Genomic DNA, 18,058 nt, shown 5'->3' on the forward strand with positions numbered 1-18,058 from the left:
CCAAGAATAATACATCCAGCAAAGATACACTTTTGATACTATGAAAGAAGAATAAAGACCTTCCCAGAATACAGAAGCTGAGGAAATTTTCTAATGCACGACCTGCACTACAAGAAATACTGAAGGAGGCTATTCAACCTGAAAAAAAAAAGCCAAACCATACAAAAGCATGAGTAGTATGACGAACAGACAGAAGCAGGAAATGGCAACCCCTACACCAAATAGGACACTGTACACTTAAACATAACATACAAGGTAAAGAAGTATTAAAAAAAACAAACTTGAAAAACAAAGAGGAAAACGACAACTTGCTACTGCAGTACAGAAATCAACTCACATGATAAATGGGGATGATTTGTGACAACAAAGCCATAAAAGGAGAGAGGTCTGAACCAGCACAAGGGAATGGAGAAAGGAAGCATGCTGAAGATAATGGAATATTCTACATATGAAACTTTATTTTAATAAATTTAACGGTAACCACTCAAAAAACACTCAGAACTTCCATCACCAGTGGGTGGTGAACACACAATGGGATTTATAGATGATGTAATACAGAATTGTACACCTGAAATCTATGCAATTTTACTAACAATTGTCACCCCAATAAATTTGAAAAATAAGTTAAAAAAAAACACACTGAGAAATGAAATATTTAACATAAAAAAGAAGAAACAGAGGGAAAATCATAGACTACCACCCCAATGAAATAATATACAGCAACAAAAAGGCAAACAAATAATGGAGACTCCGTCCTACCAGAAAACCAGATAGACTATAGGAAATCTTCATATATCAATAATCACCCTAAAAGTAAATAGACGGAATTCACCAATAAAAAGGCACAGAGGAGCAGATTGGATCAAAAAACTAAACCCAACCATACGCTGTCTCTAGAGACATATCTCAGCTACAAGGACAAATATAGACTCATAGTGAACGGGTGGAAATTGACACCCCATGCAAATGATATCCAGAGAAAAGCAGGTGAAGCCATGCTGATTTCAGATGAAACACACTTCAGGATGGAAAAGGTAACAAGAGACAAAGTTGGATATTTCATAGTGATAAAGAGGACTATACAACAAGAAGACATAACAGTCATCAATATTTATGCCCCCAGTGAGGGAGCACTGAAACATACAAAGCAATTACTAACAGAACTAAAGGGAGAATTTGACCATAACAGAGTTATAGCAGGGGACCTATATAAGTCATAAACAGCTATGGATAAATGAGACAAACAGAAAGTCAGTAAAGGAATATCAGCCATAAATGACACATTAGATAAACTGGGCATAAATGACATTTATAGAGCACTTCATCCTAGAACATCAGACTATATATTCCTTTCTCTTTTTTTTAAATTCAAGTTTATTGGGGTGACAATTGTTAGTAGTTACATAGATTTCAGGTGTACAATTCTGTATTACATCATCTATAAATCTCATTGTGTGTTCATCACCCAGAGTCATTCTCCTTCCATCACCATATATTTGATCCCCCTTACCCTCATCTCCCACCCACCACCCCCCTTACCTTCTGGTAACCACTAAACTATTGTCTGTGTCTATGAGTTTCTGTTTCTCATTTGTTTGTCTTGTTCTTTTGTTGTTTTTGGTTTATATACCACATATCAGTGAAATCACATGGTTCTCTGCTTTTTCTGTCTGACTTATTTCGCTCAGCATTACACTCTCAAGATCCATCCATGTTGTCACAAATGTTCCTATATCATCTTTTCTTACACTTCCATTGTGTATATATACCACAACTTCTTTATCCATTCATCTATCGAAGGACATTTTGGTTGTTTCCATGTCTTGGCCACCGTAAACAAAGCTGCAATGAACATTGGAGCACACGTGTCTTTATCTCTAAATGTTTTCAGATTTTTTGGGTAGATACCCAGGAGAGGGATTGCTGGGTCATATGGCAATTCTATTCGTAATTTTTTGAGAAACCTCCACAGTGCCTTCCATAACAGCTGCACCAGTCTGTATTCCCACCAACAGTGTATGAGGTTTCCTTTTTCTCCACAGCCTCTCCAACACTTGTGACTATTTGTCTTGTTGATGATAGCCATTCTGACTGGGGTGAGGTGATATCTCATTGTGGTTTTGATTTGCATTTCTCTGATGATTAGTGATGTTGAACATTTTTTCCTATGTCTATTTGCCATTTGTATGTCCTCTTTGGAGAAATGTCTCTTCAAGTCCTCTGCCCATTTTTCAATTGGGTTGTTTATTTTTTTGTTGTTGAGTTGCATGAGTTCCTTGTATATTCTGGATATTAGCCCCTTATCAGAGGCACTGTTTGCAAAAATTTTCTGCCATTCAGTTGGTGGCCTCTTTATTTTGTCGATGGTTTCTTTTACTGTGCAGAAGCTTTTAAGTTTCATATAGTCCCATTCATTTATTTTAAGACTATATGCTCTTTTCTAGTGTACATGGAACATTCTCAAAGATAGACCATATATTGGGACATAAATGTAGCCTCTGCAAATTTAAGGAGATTCAAATCATACCAAGCATATTCTCTGATCACAAAGCTTTGCAATTGGATATGAACTGCAAAGAGAAAGCAGGAAAAACCACAAATATGTGGAGATTAAACAACATACTTTTAAAGAACGACTGGGTCAAAGAAGAAATAGGAAGAGACATTGAAAGATGCATAGAAACCAATGAGAATGAAAATGCATCCTACCAATATTTTGGGGATGCAGCTAAAGCAGTTTTAAGAGGGAAATTTATATCATTACAAGCCTTTCTCAAGAAACAAGAAAAACCCCAGATAAATAACCTCACATTGCATCTTAAAGAACTAGAAAAAGAAGAACAAATGAAACCCAAAATCAGCAGAAGAAAGGAAATAATAAAAATTAGAGCAGAACTAAATGAAATAGACAACAACAACAAAATAGAAAGAAGTAATGCAAGCAAAAGCTGGTTCTTTGAAAAGATTAATAAAATTGACATACCCTTTCCTAGACTCACTAAGATAAAAAGAGAAATCACACAAATAAACAAAATCAGAAATGAAAGTGGAAAAAAACAAACAAAATACTGGCATAGCAATACATATAGCAGAGAAATAGACTTTAAAAGAAAGGCTATAACAAGAAGCAAATAAGGACCTAGTGATCCCACTTCTTGGTATTTATTGGAAGCAACCCAAAATGCTACTTCAAGGGGACATCTGCATCCATATCAGGTCAGACAATTAAATTGAAGAACTCATCCTAGAAAAAGAGCTGCATACCTCATTTTGAATATCACTAAATTCACCTTTGAAGTACTCCCCTTGGGAAGCTATGCACTAATGCCAGTGCCTAGTCCACACTTCAAAGCAATATTGGAACTCTTTCTGGAATGGCCATCAGAGCCATTACCTGTCGTCGTATTACCCTTGGTATCTTGAATGTCATGAAAATATCTTCCTTTCAATATTTGCTTTATCTTCAGGTAAAGAAAGAAGTCATTGGGAGCCAGATCAGGTGAGTAGTGAGGATGTTGCAATACAGTTATTTGTTTACTGGCTACAAACTCCCTCACAGACAGTGCCGTGTGAGCTGGTGAATTGTCATGACGCCAGAGCCATAAATTGTTGGCAAAAAGTTCAGGTCATCTACCTTTTTCACACAGTCTTTTCAGCACTTGCAGATAGTAAACTTGGTTAACTGTTTGTCCAGTTGGTACAAATTCATAATGAATAATCCCTCTGATATCTGAAAAAGGTTAACAACATCGTTGCAACAAGTTCGCAAACTTAATTTTCAGAACTCGTATAGTCAATAATATTGTGATAGTGTGGTATGATGTCAGATGGTTGTTGGACTTATCATGGTGATCACTTCTTTAGTTATATGAATGTTGATTAACTTTGATTTACACCTGATCGTAATATAATATTGTTTGTTAGCTATATTTTAATGAAAATTAAAAAAAAAAAAACAAATAAAAAATACTGTCTCATTTTCTGGGTTGAGCGTTCCATCTACCTGCATTCATTCAGGATAATGGTGTGTAATTTGTAAGTCATAGGCAATTGAGCTGGATCTTTGCTTTCAATCTGAGCTCTGATATTAACTATGTGACCTTTGTCTAATTAGTTGCTGACTCTAAGCATCCATTTGCCCATCTGTAAAATGGGAATGATGGTGATACCTACCTCACAGAGTTGTAAGGAATACATAAAATAGCATTTATAGAACATTTAGTAGGACATTTGGCACATAGTAAGATCTCAATAAATGTGACTTACTAATTTTGTTCTTATTATTTTGCAATCATGTGTGGGGGGCATACGCACATACTTCTAAAAAAGAATTCCACAATAATGTCTTAGGGTATTTCAGTGTCATTATCACCTCAGCAGAGGTTGGTACTCTTTCTTTTAATTTCAAACTCTCATCTCTCCTCCCCCTGCACACACACACACACAAACAAACAAACACACACATACAAGTGTATACACACACTTTTACTTCACATTTCTCTCCTACATTTTATTTCTATATTTTCTTTATGAGAATGACAGCTAGAGAGTAAAACTGAAGGATAACCTATTTCCTGGGAGATGGTCACAGTAACCTACTTGGAGAGCTCAAATATTCCCAAAGAAGATAGATAGGTGATAGATAGATAGACAGACAGACAGACAGACAGACAGATAAAGGGAAAGAAGCCCAGGCGTGATTTAAAAAAAATAAATCGATCCTGAGAGCAAAAAATGCAGGTCACCTTCCATAAGCAAGAGGCTGTGGACAAAGACACTTTGATGATCACATGGTTATTACTTCTCCACTCCCCCCTCTTCAACAATGTATAAAATCCAATTTTTGCATGAGATTGTTTGGCTGATCTTTTAGATAACCTCTTTATTTCTCCATGGATGCTGCTGTTTCAGTCCTTTGGTAATTTTCCAAGTCAGGGCACATACATTAGAGTGGGGCCAAAGGGTGTGCTTGCTGTTACCATTCATCTATATTTTTTACAGGACAACCTCTGTATACTGTCTGAAGTACTGCACTTCCTTGAAATTGACCTTGACAGCTGTGCCAAGACCTGTAGTATAGTGGAAGGAACTCGAGACTACCAGAGAAGAGACCTAGGTTCTCATTTCACCTCTGCTGCTATTCACCATATGACCTTAGGTAAGGCTGTCCTCTGAACCTTACTTCCTTGTTTTCTCAATGGCAATGATAATATATTGCCTGCTGACCTCATAGCCTTGTTGGGAAGCTCAACTGAGATATCAGGAAAGCATCCTGAAACACATTCAGTGCTATGCTAATGTAGGTAGTTGTGGTCAACAAGGGTCAGATTCTGCCTCTTGTTTTATGTCCTGCACTCTGCAGGAACTTGTCCAAAGCTCTTAGTCTCAGTTTATTTACCATAAAATAGCCACTGCAATTCCCAGAGGGAATTGTAAGCAGTTGGCTGAATTTTCCCAAACCACCTGTTGTTCTTTACTGTAACTAATGTCATGCTGGGGACTGAATGGCTCCTGACATGAGAGTGGGGTGGAAGTGGTATGGTGTGGCAGCAGACAGATGTTGTGGTCATGACTATGAGATATTATTAGCTATATGTTTTCAGGTTTTCCTAGAGAGAGGAAGAAACAAGTAGAAAATGCTTTTAAAATAGAATTTTAAATGCTGTGCAAGATATTACATTTTAGCCTACCTTATTTATTATTATTCTTACTTTGTTGAGCACAGTGCCAAGTTCTTTACATGCAGTATCTCATTCCATCTTCACTTCACCCCTGTGAAGGAAGTATTAAATATATGAGGAAATTGAAGTTCCAAGAGAGGATAGATTTCTCAAAATCAAACAGCTTGGAAATAGCAGAGCCTCTCTCCAAACTCATCTTGAGAGGTGAATGAAACCAGCCCCAAATTACAGGTCAGAGGTTAGTAAATAAACAGAGTGGTAAGTAAACTCCTTAAAGATAAATGGCTAGTCAGTGGAAAGCCTGACCAAAGGCCATACTTACTATCTGTATATTTTATTGCCATTCCCATCAGCTCAGTGATCTCTAAGCAGTCATTCTTGAACGTGTACTAAGTGCAGGGGGCTTGCTGAAGGAGGTGGCAGTGGACATAGACCAGAGGCCAGATGAGACACCAAGAGACACAAAGCTAAGTTTGACTGTCTATGGCAGTGTGTTGAGTGTCTGTTGAGTAAGTAGGAAGGCCGGTGGCCCAAACCATGGCTGCTTTCTCATTCAGGCCCAAAGCAAACCATTATATGTCAAAGGGTCTAAACATGCAGGCTTAATATACGTATTAACAAATTTATTTACAGAAAGCTTGTCCAGTTTCTACTAGCCATGTATAAGAGTGTGCATAGGACATTCTCTTGCCAGCATTAAGTCCTCTATTTTTTATAAAAATTGTTTATTTGATGGGCAAAATTTCCACTGCTTCATTTTTATGTATTTTATTACTAGGTGACATTGAATAATTTTCACATATTTAATAGCCATTTAGTTTTCTCGTTTACAAAGTGTTTGTATCCTTTGCCCATTTAACCATTAGAGTCTTAGTATTTTTCTTAACAAATGTGTAAAGTCTTTGTATATAAATGCTATCAACTCCCTGTCACATTTGTGGTGATTTTTTTTAGAAGGTTGTTGGTTCCCTGCAAGTGTTTTGAAATTGAGAGGATTTCCATTTGGTGATTGGTTTGGTGTGGATGGCTTTTTAAATCTTCCCACATTCCTTGCTTGTTAAAAAAAAAAAAAAAAAAAAAAAAAAAACTGGTCTTTTCTTGGTATTGTGGTTTTTTCCTCTCAAGGAAAAGCAAGTTTTTCAGTTTTGGACTGAAGAAGAGTGAATATTTTCTTTCCCTTAATCAGAAAGTCAGCATAACTCTGGCAAGAAACAAATCAAGCCTGTAAAGTAACAGACAGCACAGGTCTACTATGTTCCTAGGACAGTGCCTGGTATATAGTAGGTACTAAGAAAAAATAAATCAAGTATGAATCTTCCCCAAGAATCATCATCATCAGTTATAGCCTCATGACTTATCACCTGAGTTGTGAGGCAAACTCCCTTCTTTCTCTCTTTCTCTCAAATTCTTCTTTCCCAATATTTAAAAAAATTATCAGATTACAACAGGAAGAGGATATCTATAGGTATTCATAGGTCTTTAGCACTAATAATCTCTCTTTCAACAAGGGATTCCCAAGATGCCCTAGGTTTCTTGTGAATATAATGGAGAGGCCTGCAACATAGTCATTAAAAGCCCAGATTCTGGTGACAGAAAGATCTGGGTTCAAATCCAAGTACTGAAACTTACCAGCTGTTTGGCTATTTGCAAATTATTTGACTTCCCTATGCCTCAACTTCTATCTCTGTAAAATAAAGATGATAGTATTTCCTATCTCACAGAGTAGAAATGGTTCTGAGGATCAAGTGAGATAATGTATGCAAAGCGTCAGACACAGAATAGGTAAGCACTCATTGAATGGTAGCTGCAATTATATCAATAATAATGATGTATTTATTGGGAGCAGGAGGCAAGGATGGAGGTAGTGTCAGGGACTGTATCATAATGGACATTGATTCAAGTTCAAACTCTCTCATCAACTCACTATTTGACTTTGTAGGAGTTCCTTTCCTTTGTGGGTCTGGTGCTTTGATAGTAAACTGCCCTGCTATTCTGTGCCCAGCTGGGCTATGGTAACTAGCCCTATCATTGTTATAGCAATGGTAGCAGTGTCCTAATCTGCATTGTGCTTAGGAAAAGGCCTTTCTGAGGTTATATATAATGTGGTCTATGGGACTCCAGAAGGAGTAAGTATTAGGACCAATGGTGTGCATGTTACACAGAGGTTTCAACGCAATAAAAGTTTTTCATAGTGCAGTGATTCAGTAAAAAACCACATTGCCTGGGTTAGAATCCTGACTCAGACACTTGCTAGCTGTCTGACTTTGAGTATCTTAGGTTTTCTGACACTCAGTTTCCTCACTATAACATGGGGATAATAATAGTACCTACATAATATGGTTGTTATTAAGATTAAATAGTTTAATATTTGTGATTTGCTTAGATCAATATCTGACATATATGAAGCACAATATAAGGGCTTTTTAAATAACAAAATTGAAAATATTGGAAGTTCACTAAAAGTTGGAGGAAATGCTCTGATGGGTAGCAAGTTCTCTGTCACTCCCAGAATATCAGTAGAGGCTGGAGGTATTAAATATATATCAAAAGAGAATTACACAAGAGTTTTCGGTTCAAGATGGCAGAGTAGGTAAATGCTGTGCTCACCTCCTGTCAGGACAACATCAATTACAACCAAACTAGAGAACAATGATCATTGAGAATCCCCCGAAGTCTAGCTGAACTGAAGCCCTACAACTGCAGACATACAGAAGAAGCCACCTGGAGACTGGTAGGAGGGGCGGAGACATGGAATGAGCTGGTCCCCCACATATGTGTGACCATTAAAAACCAGGAGGTATATCTCATCTGCAGAAGTACCCCCTGGAGGATTGAGGGATCCTAGCCCCATACCAGGTTCTCCAGCCCTACACCAGGCTCTCCAGCCCAGGGTTCCAGTGCCAGGGAGAGAAGTCTCCATAACTTCTGGTTGTGAACACCAGTGGAGATTGTGGCTGAGTGAGATGGAGGGCGAGTGGCGTCCGAGGCACATCTGTTAAAAAGAGCTCCCACAGACTTTTCCACTGACGGACTCACTGTGAGCTCCACCGCTGGAGCGGTGGCTCAAAAAGTGCCAGGGACATACAGAGAAAAGCTGAATTGTCTGCCCTTTGGGCAAGGGCTGGAGGGGCAGCTTTCCCCCAAAGGGAGCAGCTTGTGGAAATCATGTTTCTTTGTTGAACTGTCCCCCATCCCTGTGTGCAGATGCCACATCTGAGTCTCCATCAAACTGGCTATCACATTTTGTTCCATCCTAGTGATTCCCAGAGACCCTGTCCCACCCAACTTTCAGGCACACCAAAGCTGCTTCTAGTGGATTTTTTCATGCAAACAACCTGTTTTAGCTCATGTTGTGGACTTTTCTAAAGTCTCTCAAAGATTCACAAAACCAAAACAACCAGCATGTAGCATCAGCATGTTCTGTACCTCTGGCTGAGCAGCCCTAAGCCTGGCACTAGTGACAGCCAGCCTCAGCTCACAGATTGGCCTCTTGAGGCACCTCTAAGCTCAGTGCAGGTGGTGATCATTTGTGGATTACTTTGTCACTCATACCAGGTGGCCCTGGGCAGAGCACAGGCTGTGGCTAAACTTGGTCTGCAGTGTATTCCCTCCCAGGAGTGCCCAAGTGGGCACATCTGGTGGCCATCTTTGGACCAAGCTGGAGCATCACCTGGCTGCCTCCAAAAACAACACACCCAAAGGGCAGATTGGGCAAGCACCAGAGACCCACTAAAGTGAACCCTGCTCTATATGGTCAGCCCTTGTACCACAGCTCATCCACTGTAGTCATAGTCAGTCCTTATAACCAATCAGCCTGAGGGTCAATCCCTCCCATTGAAGTGCAAACAGCAACTAAGGATCAACTACTTCAGGAGAGCACACAGAATGAATACAAGGGGCACACCTGGGTCACTCGGCTCTGGTGACCAGGGAGACTGTGTCACTGGGTCCTATAGGACATCTACTACATAAGGCCACTCTCCTAAGACTGGGAGATATAGCAGCCCTACATAGAAGCAAACACAGAAAGGCAGCTAAAATGGGGAGGCAAAGAAACATGTCCCAAATAAAAGAACTGAACAAAGCATTAGAAAAAGAACTAAACAAAATGGAGACAAGTGATCTACCAGATGCAGTGTTCCAAACACTGGCTATTAGGATGCTTAGTGTTCTCAGGGAGAATTTCAGCAAAGAGATAGGAAACATAAAAATGGAGATAGGAAACAAAAAAGAACTAGTCAGAAATATAAACTACAATAACTGAAATGAAGAATACATTACAGGGAATCAACAGTAGATTATATGAAGCAGAGGATCAAATTAGCAACTTAGAAGATAAGGTAGCAGAAAACACCCAATCAGAGCAGCAAAAAGAACTCATAGACACAGACAATAGTTTAGTGGTTACCAGAGGGTAAGGGGGTGGGGGGTGGGGGTGGGAGATGAAGGTAAGGGGGATCACATATATGGTGATGGAAGGAGAACTGACTCTGGGTGATGAACACACAATGGGATTTATAGATGATGTAATACAGAATTGTACACCTGAAATCTATGTAATTTTACTAACAATTGTCACCCCAATAAATTTAATTTAAAAAAAAAAGAAAAAAAGAATCCAAAAACTGAGGAGAGTTTAAGGGGCTTCTGGGACAACATTAATCATACCAATATTCAAGTTATAGGGGTACCAGAAGGAGAAGAGAGAAAGGAATTGAAAACCTACTTGAAGAAAAGGTAATGGAAAGCTTCCCTAACCTGATGAAGGAAATACATATACAAGCCCAGGAACTGTAGAGAGGCCTAAGCAAGCTGAACTGAAACAGGCCCACACCAAGACACATCATAATTAAAATGCCAAAGGTTAAATACAAAGAGAGAATCTTAAAAGCAGCAAGAGGCAAGCAGTTATTTACCAACAAGGGAGCTCCCATATGGCTGTCAGTTGATTTCTCAACAGAAATTTTGTAAGCCAGAAGGTATTGTCAGGAAATATTCAAAGTGATGAAAATTAAGGATCTATGACCAAGATTACTCTTTCCAGCAAAAATTGAAGGACAGATAAAGTGCTTCCCAGACAAGAAAAAGCTAAAGGAGTTCATCACCACCAAACCAGTATTACAACAAATGTTAGAGGGATTTTTTTAAAGAATAATAAGAAGAAAACAAAGAAAACCAAAAATATAGATAATAAAATGGCAATAGCTACATATCTATCAACAATTATTTTAAGTGTAAATGGATTAACTTAAATTCCCCAATCAAAAGAGTGGCTGAATGGATAAGAAAACAAGACCCTTACATATGCTTTCTATAAGAGAATCACTTCAGATCAAAGGGTATACAGAGACTGAAAGTAGGGGGATGGGGAAAAGATATTTCATGAAAATGAAAACAACAACAAAATAGCTGGTGTAGCAATACTTAATGCATAAAAAATATACTTTAAAACAAAAGCAAAGAAGGACCCAGTAATCCCACATCTGGGTATTTATCTGAAGAAACCCGAAACACTACTTGGAGGTGATATGTGTATCCACATGTTCACTGCAGCATTGTTTACAATGGCTAAGATGTGGAGGTAGCCTGGGTGTTCATTGATAGAAGAATGGACAAAGAGGAGGTGGTACATATTTACAATGGAATATTGCTCGACCATGGAAGGAATGGGTTCTTGCCATCTGTAGCAGCATAGACAGACCTGGAGGATATTGTCCTAAACGGAGTATGTCAGACAGAGAAAGACAGATTAAATGTGATTTTGCATGTATGTAGAATCTACAGAAAAAATAAACAAACAGATAAAACAGAAACACTCATAGATACAGATAATATTTTTGATTGCCAGATGGGAGGGGGGCTGGAGGTGGGTGAAAAAGGGGAAGAGATTAAGAAATACAAATTGGTTGTTACACAGTAGTGTTACACATGGGGATGTAGGATCTAGCATAAGGAATATAGTCAATAATGTTGTAATAACTATGTATGGTGTCAGATGAGAACTATATTAATTGGGGTGATAGATAGGAGGGCAGTTGGAGGCAGAGTGAAAAAGGTGAAGGGATTAAGAAGTACAAATTGATAGTTACAAAATAGTCATGGGATGTAAAGTAAAGCATAGAGAATATATTAATAGTCAATAATATGGTAATAACTATGCATAGTGCCAGGTGGATACTAGACTAATCAGGGGAATTACTTCTTAAGTTATGTAAATGTCTAATCACTATGCTGTACACCTGAAATTCATATGAAAGAATACTGAATCTCAAAATAAATAAAGTGTTACAAAAAAAGAATAGGATTGGGCAAGATGGACTTTTTACCATCTCTTCATGATTAGAAGTTCTATGAGGTGCCTCCCAAGGTCACCCACATAGTCATTAGTAAAGAAGACCTATGATAAACCCAGGTTAAGCCAGAACATGGAATTTTCTTTCCACTCTGCCACTTTCATTTAAGTTTGTTTCCTTGGATGCCATTTTTGAATTGATCCATGAAATTCAGTGGTATGAGGGGCAGGCTCAACCAGCCATCCTTCCTGTGCTCACAAAGCAGCTATATTCTGAAAGCCAGTTTTACTTTGTGTCCCCTTGTTAGATACTGGACAGCTTTGATTGACAAGAGGCTTTTGTTGAAACTGTTTCATTAATGTGCTGGATGTTGTTTGCTGATTTACAGTCTTCCCATTTGTAAGGTTCCTGTAGCTATTAATGAAGAGGAATTATCATCTCATAAAACTGATGCCTCACTTTGTCAGTTTTATATCTGATCTAGCTTTTTCTGCATTTGCCATTTGGCTTTATTTAGCCTCTTATTTGGGCAGAAAGTAGCATCCATTCATCCACATGACACTCACTAAAGACCAGAAGAAGTATGCTTCCAGGTGAGGTTTCTCAATGATGAGGAGAGAGAGAGAGAGAGAGAGAGAGAGAGAGAGAGAGAGAGAGAGAGAGCAAGCATTACTCTGAGCTTGGCACACCAGGCTGATACTTTAATAGAGAATGCAGACAAAGGGCAGTGTGCAAACTGGGAAAGAGATGATTTATCACTTGGAGAACCAGACTACACTGCAACCCACATAGATGTGGCTTCTTGAGTGATTTGAGAGGGAGTGTTAGTGTACCCTGCCCTGAACTAGGCTGAAATCTGAACTAGGAAGGCAAAACAAGGTGTGAGCACATAGGTGAATGAATTTATCCGATGTAGCTAAGCCCATGGGGTGCCCTGTGGCTAAGAAGGGTTCCTCTGAGGCACATGATTCCTAGGGTCTTGGCTGAGGCACACCTGCCGACCCTGAGACTCCCGAGGGACATCCTTGTTAGAGAAGGGCTGGGCTGCTGGAAGTTCTTAACCACTCCAGGAAAAGCAGGTATAGTAAAAAATATCTCCAAGACACCAGTAGAGTTGTGGAAGTTGGAGGTTTGCATACATTGGAAGACTCAACCTAGGTCTAGAAACAATGCCACTCAGTGACTGCACATGGCAATATGGCCTTGCAATCAGAGACCTGGGTTCATGACTCTGCTTCGCCAAATTCCACTAGATGAGTTACTTAACCTTTCCAAGGCTTGATTTCCTCTTCTCTAAAATAGAGATGATAAGAAATGTCACTGATTTATTGGGCTCTTGTGAGAATTACATAAGCTGGAATGTAGGTAAAGTACTTAGCCTTCTTCTTGGCAAAAACCAAGTGCCTCGTAAATGTGAACTCTTATCATCCATCATCATCATCATCATTTTGGATCAATTACTGGAAGCAGATTGTCGTGCGGGAGACCCTGCTCGCTGCGCCATTTGTCATGCGCGGAGGCCTTCTCGCCGTGCCATCTTTCAGGTGGGGCGGCCTGCAGGGTCTCTGCTCCCACTCCCCACACAAGAATGCAGGATACGGTGAGGCCAAAAAGGAACACCCACGGAGCCATAGGTAGGAGAGTCATACCACTATGGTCTCACTGGAGGCTGGGCCCACCGGACGCCGACCTGCCGTCCGCTTTTCCGCCAACCGACCGACCGACGACTCTCCTCCACTCTCTCGACTCTGTTCCTCTCTCTCGGCTCTCTTCTTCCGTTCTCCTCAGCCCTCCTCTTCCGCTCTCCTTTGCCCTCCATAGTTGCAGCAGTTATACCAGCGGCCAATTGGCTAACCGGCCACAGCCGACGGCCATTCACCACCCGAGCCAGCACCCCTTCACGTGAGGCCGAGAGCCTGTAAACTACTCTCTGGGGCTCTGTCCCCACACAGATAAATATAACTATTTAAGAAAATACATGTACATTTTCATGTGCTTTTTAATGCATACAATATTTCACAATAAAAAGCATAATTAAAAAGAGAAAACAAAAGCAATGTTACAGAGTGGTTAAGAATGTACGAAAAATCATGTTTCACACCGCCAGCTCTATGATGTATTCCCTGTGAGAATCTGGGTAAATCATTTAGCCACTTGAGTCTCAGCACCAACCTCAAACAATATTGTGAGAATTAAATGAGGAAACCCCAATAAAGTGCTTAGTGCAGTGCCCTGTGCAGAATAAACTGATTTATTTCTGGTAATTATCAATATGGGTGTTTTCCCTTCTACAACTCTCAGCCCTGTTGTGTTTCGTGTGATTCTACCAGCTTTCATCCTATCATTCTGAGCTGTACCATAAGGAAGTACAGAGTGTCACTGTTGGGTTCCTGAGACGGTGGTTGGGATTGAGACCATCAGGCCCTAGAGAATAACCCAGCGATACTGAAAAGAGGCAAAACATGGTTAGGAGCCCAGCCTATTAACTAAAGGCACTGTGATTTTAGAAGGTAATTGTTTTCCAGTGACCCCACAGCTGAGTTTGTTCCCTATGGACCCTGTATCATGATACAGCCCCTTCCTCCCAGCCTCCCACCCCACCGGTCAGTCGTACACTCCTGGCTGATGCATTTGTCACTTTCTTCAAATATTTGTGTGTGGGGACAGAGTCCCAGAGAGCAGTTTCCAGGCTCTCAGCCCCATGTGGACGGGTGCTGGCTCAGGTAGTAGATGGCTGTCAGCTGTGGCTAGTTGGCCGTCAGCTGTAACCAGTTAGCCAATTAGCCACTAACATAACTGCCGCAGCTACACTAGTGAGTCGAGTCTGGAGTCGAGTCGGTCAGTTGGGTGGCAGGCTGAGAAGCGGACGGCAGGTTGTGGATTGTGACTCCAGCCTCCAGTGAGACTATAGTGCCACCAGTGAGACTATAGTGGTATGACTCCCCTATCTATGGATCTGTGGGTGTTCCTTTTTGGCCTCACCATATCCTGCATTCTTTTTTTTTTTTTTAATTTTATTTTATTAAATTTATTGGGGTGACAATTGTTAGTAAAATTACATAGATTTCAGGTGTACAATTCTGTATTACATCATCTATAAATCCCATTGTGTGTTCATCACCCAGAGTCAGTTCTCCTTCCATCACCATATATTCGGTCCCCCTTACCCTCATCTCCCACCCCCCACCCCCCGCCCCCCTTACCCTCTGGCAACCACTAAACTATTGTCTGTGTCTATGAGTTTCTGTTTCTCATTTGTTTGTCTTGTTCTTTTGTTGTTTTTGGTTTATATACCACATATCAGTGAAATCACATGGTTCTCTGCTTTTTCTGTCTGACTTGTTTCGCTCAGCATTATTCTCTCAAGATCCATCCATGTTGTCACAAATGTTCCTATATCATCTTTTCTTCTTATGTGGGGAGCAGGACTAGAGACCCCGTTGGCCGCCCCACATGACATTGTGAAAAGCTTCCCAGAGCAGGAAGCCTCTCTGCTGCAGAATACTCCATGAGAAAGATGAAGCAGTGGTTTCTATGGCAATGCTTTGGCACTTATTAGTGTTTCCATAGGCACTAAGGAATGAGCTGGGGTCCAGACAGACCTGTGCTGGAAAGAGATGTGGAAAAGAGAGGTCTGGCGAGTACAGAATTGCTCTCATTTTGTCCTCTTGGGTGGTAGCCCTTGGGGACAGTCCTGGGGGAATGTTTGGGACACAACTAAATCAGATGGCCTTATAGGGAGTTAGAATTCTCCCCTGGGAGCTCCAGAACCACTTGTCTCATCCAATATCCCGTCTTTACCACTAGATTCAGCTTCTTCCAATACCTCTTCATCCTGCAACTCCTCTGCTGCTCAAAACCTTTGCAGCTTTCCCCCACTATCTAGAGATAAAGTCTAAATCTTGGTATTTGAGGCCTTCCACACCTTCCTTGTTCTAGAAGCTCTTGTTGCTTCCCTCACCCTACCTGTGGGTACAGAGTCAGGAGTGCAGTTTCCAGGCTCTCACCCTCACGTGGAAAGGTGCTCACTCAAGTAGATGGCCATCAGCTGTGGCTAGTTGGCCATCAGCTGTTACCCATTAGCCATTAGCCACTAATATAACTGCCATGGCTACACTAGTGGCAAATGGGGGCTAACAAGAAGATGGTGGCTGGGCTAGCAAGAGCGGATTACAGTTAGCACAATGGATTGCAGCTAGCAAGTGAGGTTGGTTGGCAGAGAGAAGTGGACGGCAGGTTGCAGATAGTGTGGTTCCTGCTTCCTGTGTCTCCAACTGTGGGGACAGAGCCCCAGAAATTAGTTTACAGGCTCTCGGCCTCACGTGGAGGAGTGCTGGCTCGGGTAGTAGATGGCCGTCAGCTGTGGCTGATTGGCCGTCAGCTGTAGCCAGTTAGCCAATTAGCCGCTAATATAACTCCTGCGGCTACGGGAGAGAGGAGAGTGAAAGGGAGTCGTCGGTGGGTTGCAGACAAAAGGGACAGCAGGTCACACGTCCAGTGAACCCAGCCTCCAGTGAGACCGTAGTGGTATGACTCCCCTACCTATGGCTCCGTGGGTGTTCCTTTTTGGCCTCACCATATCCTGCGTTCTTCTATGGTGAGCGGGAGCAGAGACTCCGCAGGCTTCCCCGCACGACACCAAACCAGCCGCCAGCGAGAATATAGTGGTATGACTCCCCTATCTGTGTCTCCGCGGGTGTTCCATTTTGGCCTCACCATGTCCTGCGTTCTTATATGGGGACCGGGACTAGAGACCCCACATGCCACCCTGCGTGACACATGGCGCAGCAAGCAGGGTACAGTACCGACCAAAGCTCTCCGAAGGGCAGTGGAGCAGTTTGTGCATATGAACTCTCAGTCCCAGGAAGACCAGGAGGAGCAGCTGCTGGAGAGCTGGACCCCTGTGGAGGGGTGGGAAGATGTGGATGATTCCCCAAACAACACAGGACAGAGAAAGTGAAGGTCATTGTGGCCCTGTGGGCTGGGAAGTGCTTGCTGAGGTGCTCACCCCCAGGTTGGGGAGGACTTGGCGCCCTTGCCCTGCAGAGAGGGCACACGTTGTGAGGCTAACACACAGCCCTGGCAAATGACTGTGGACTATGGGGAATGAGTTCCATCCCTAATTTAGTGGACCGCTTGACTGTTTGCTTGGGAACGTACCTCCATGTAGTGGAACTAGCGGATGTTTGCTTTTGTGTCTCAACTGGCCGCCATCGAGAATATGTGAGAAAGTCTGGCTGTGTCCAGAGAGAGTAGCTGTCATGCAGGGTGCCATGGAGGGTCTCAGCTCCCGCTCCCCACATAAGAACACAGGACATGGTGAGGCCAAAAGGAACACCCACGGAGCCACAGATAGGGGAGTTATACCACTGTAGGTCTCCCTGGCGGCTGGGTTGGAGACACATGAAGCAGGAGCCACACTATCCGCAACCTCCCATCCACTTCTCTGAAATCCGCAATCCACACTCCACCATGCTAACTGCAATCCGCACTTGCCAGCCACCATTTTCTTGCTAGCCCCCATTTTTTTCTCCTAGTGGAGCCACGGCAGTTATATTAGTGGCCAATGGCTCACTGGTTACAGCTGACGGCCAACTAGCCACAGCTAATGGCCATCCAATCACAGTTGATGGCCATTTACTACCTGAGCCAGCACCTGTCTATGTGAGGCTGAGAGCCTGGAAACTGTTTTCTGGGGCTCTGTCCCCACACCCTGTAGGGGTGAAGTGTGGGGACAGAGCCAGGAGTGCAGTTTCTAGGCTCTCACCCTCATGTGGAAAGGTGCTCACTCAAGTAGTAGATGGCCATCAGTTGTGGCTAGTTCGCCATCAGCTGTTACCGGTTAGCCATTAGACACTAATATAACTGCCATGGCTAAGCTAGCAGCAAATGTGGGCTAGCAAGGGCAGAGTGAGTATTGCGGATTGCAGAGAGGCAGATGCCACCAGCGAGAATATAGTGGTACAACTCCCCTCTCTATGGCTCTGTGTGTGTTCTTTTTTCACCTCACCATGTCCTGCGTTCTTATGTGGGGAGTGGGACCAGAGACCCTGCATGACACCCTGCATGACACTACCCTATGCA

The 18,058-nt window shown here is 41.9% G+C and overlaps 1 protein-coding gene across 3 annotated transcripts in view; it reads left to right on the top strand.

The window, feature by feature from the left end:
• PAK3 (p21 (RAC1) activated kinase 3) overlaps positions 1-18,058 on the top strand; it is a 415,175-nt gene that overhangs the window by 116,179 nt on the left and 280,938 nt on the right. The window contains exon 3 of one of the 3 annotated variants that reach the window (XM_074324352.1): positions 5,002-5,158. The exons of the other annotated variants lie outside the window; for them this stretch is intronic. The gene's annotated coding sequence lies outside the window, so the exon portion shown is untranslated. The remainder of the gene's footprint in view (positions 1-5,001; positions 5,159-18,058) is intronic. 3 annotated transcript variants of the gene reach the window in all.

Source organism: Rhinolophus sinicus, chromosome X (assembly GCF_036562045.2).
Source record: "Rhinolophus sinicus isolate RSC01 chromosome X, ASM3656204v1, whole genome shotgun sequence".
In the NCBI taxonomy this organism is placed as follows: domain Eukaryota; kingdom Metazoa; phylum Chordata; class Mammalia; order Chiroptera; family Rhinolophidae; genus Rhinolophus; species Rhinolophus sinicus.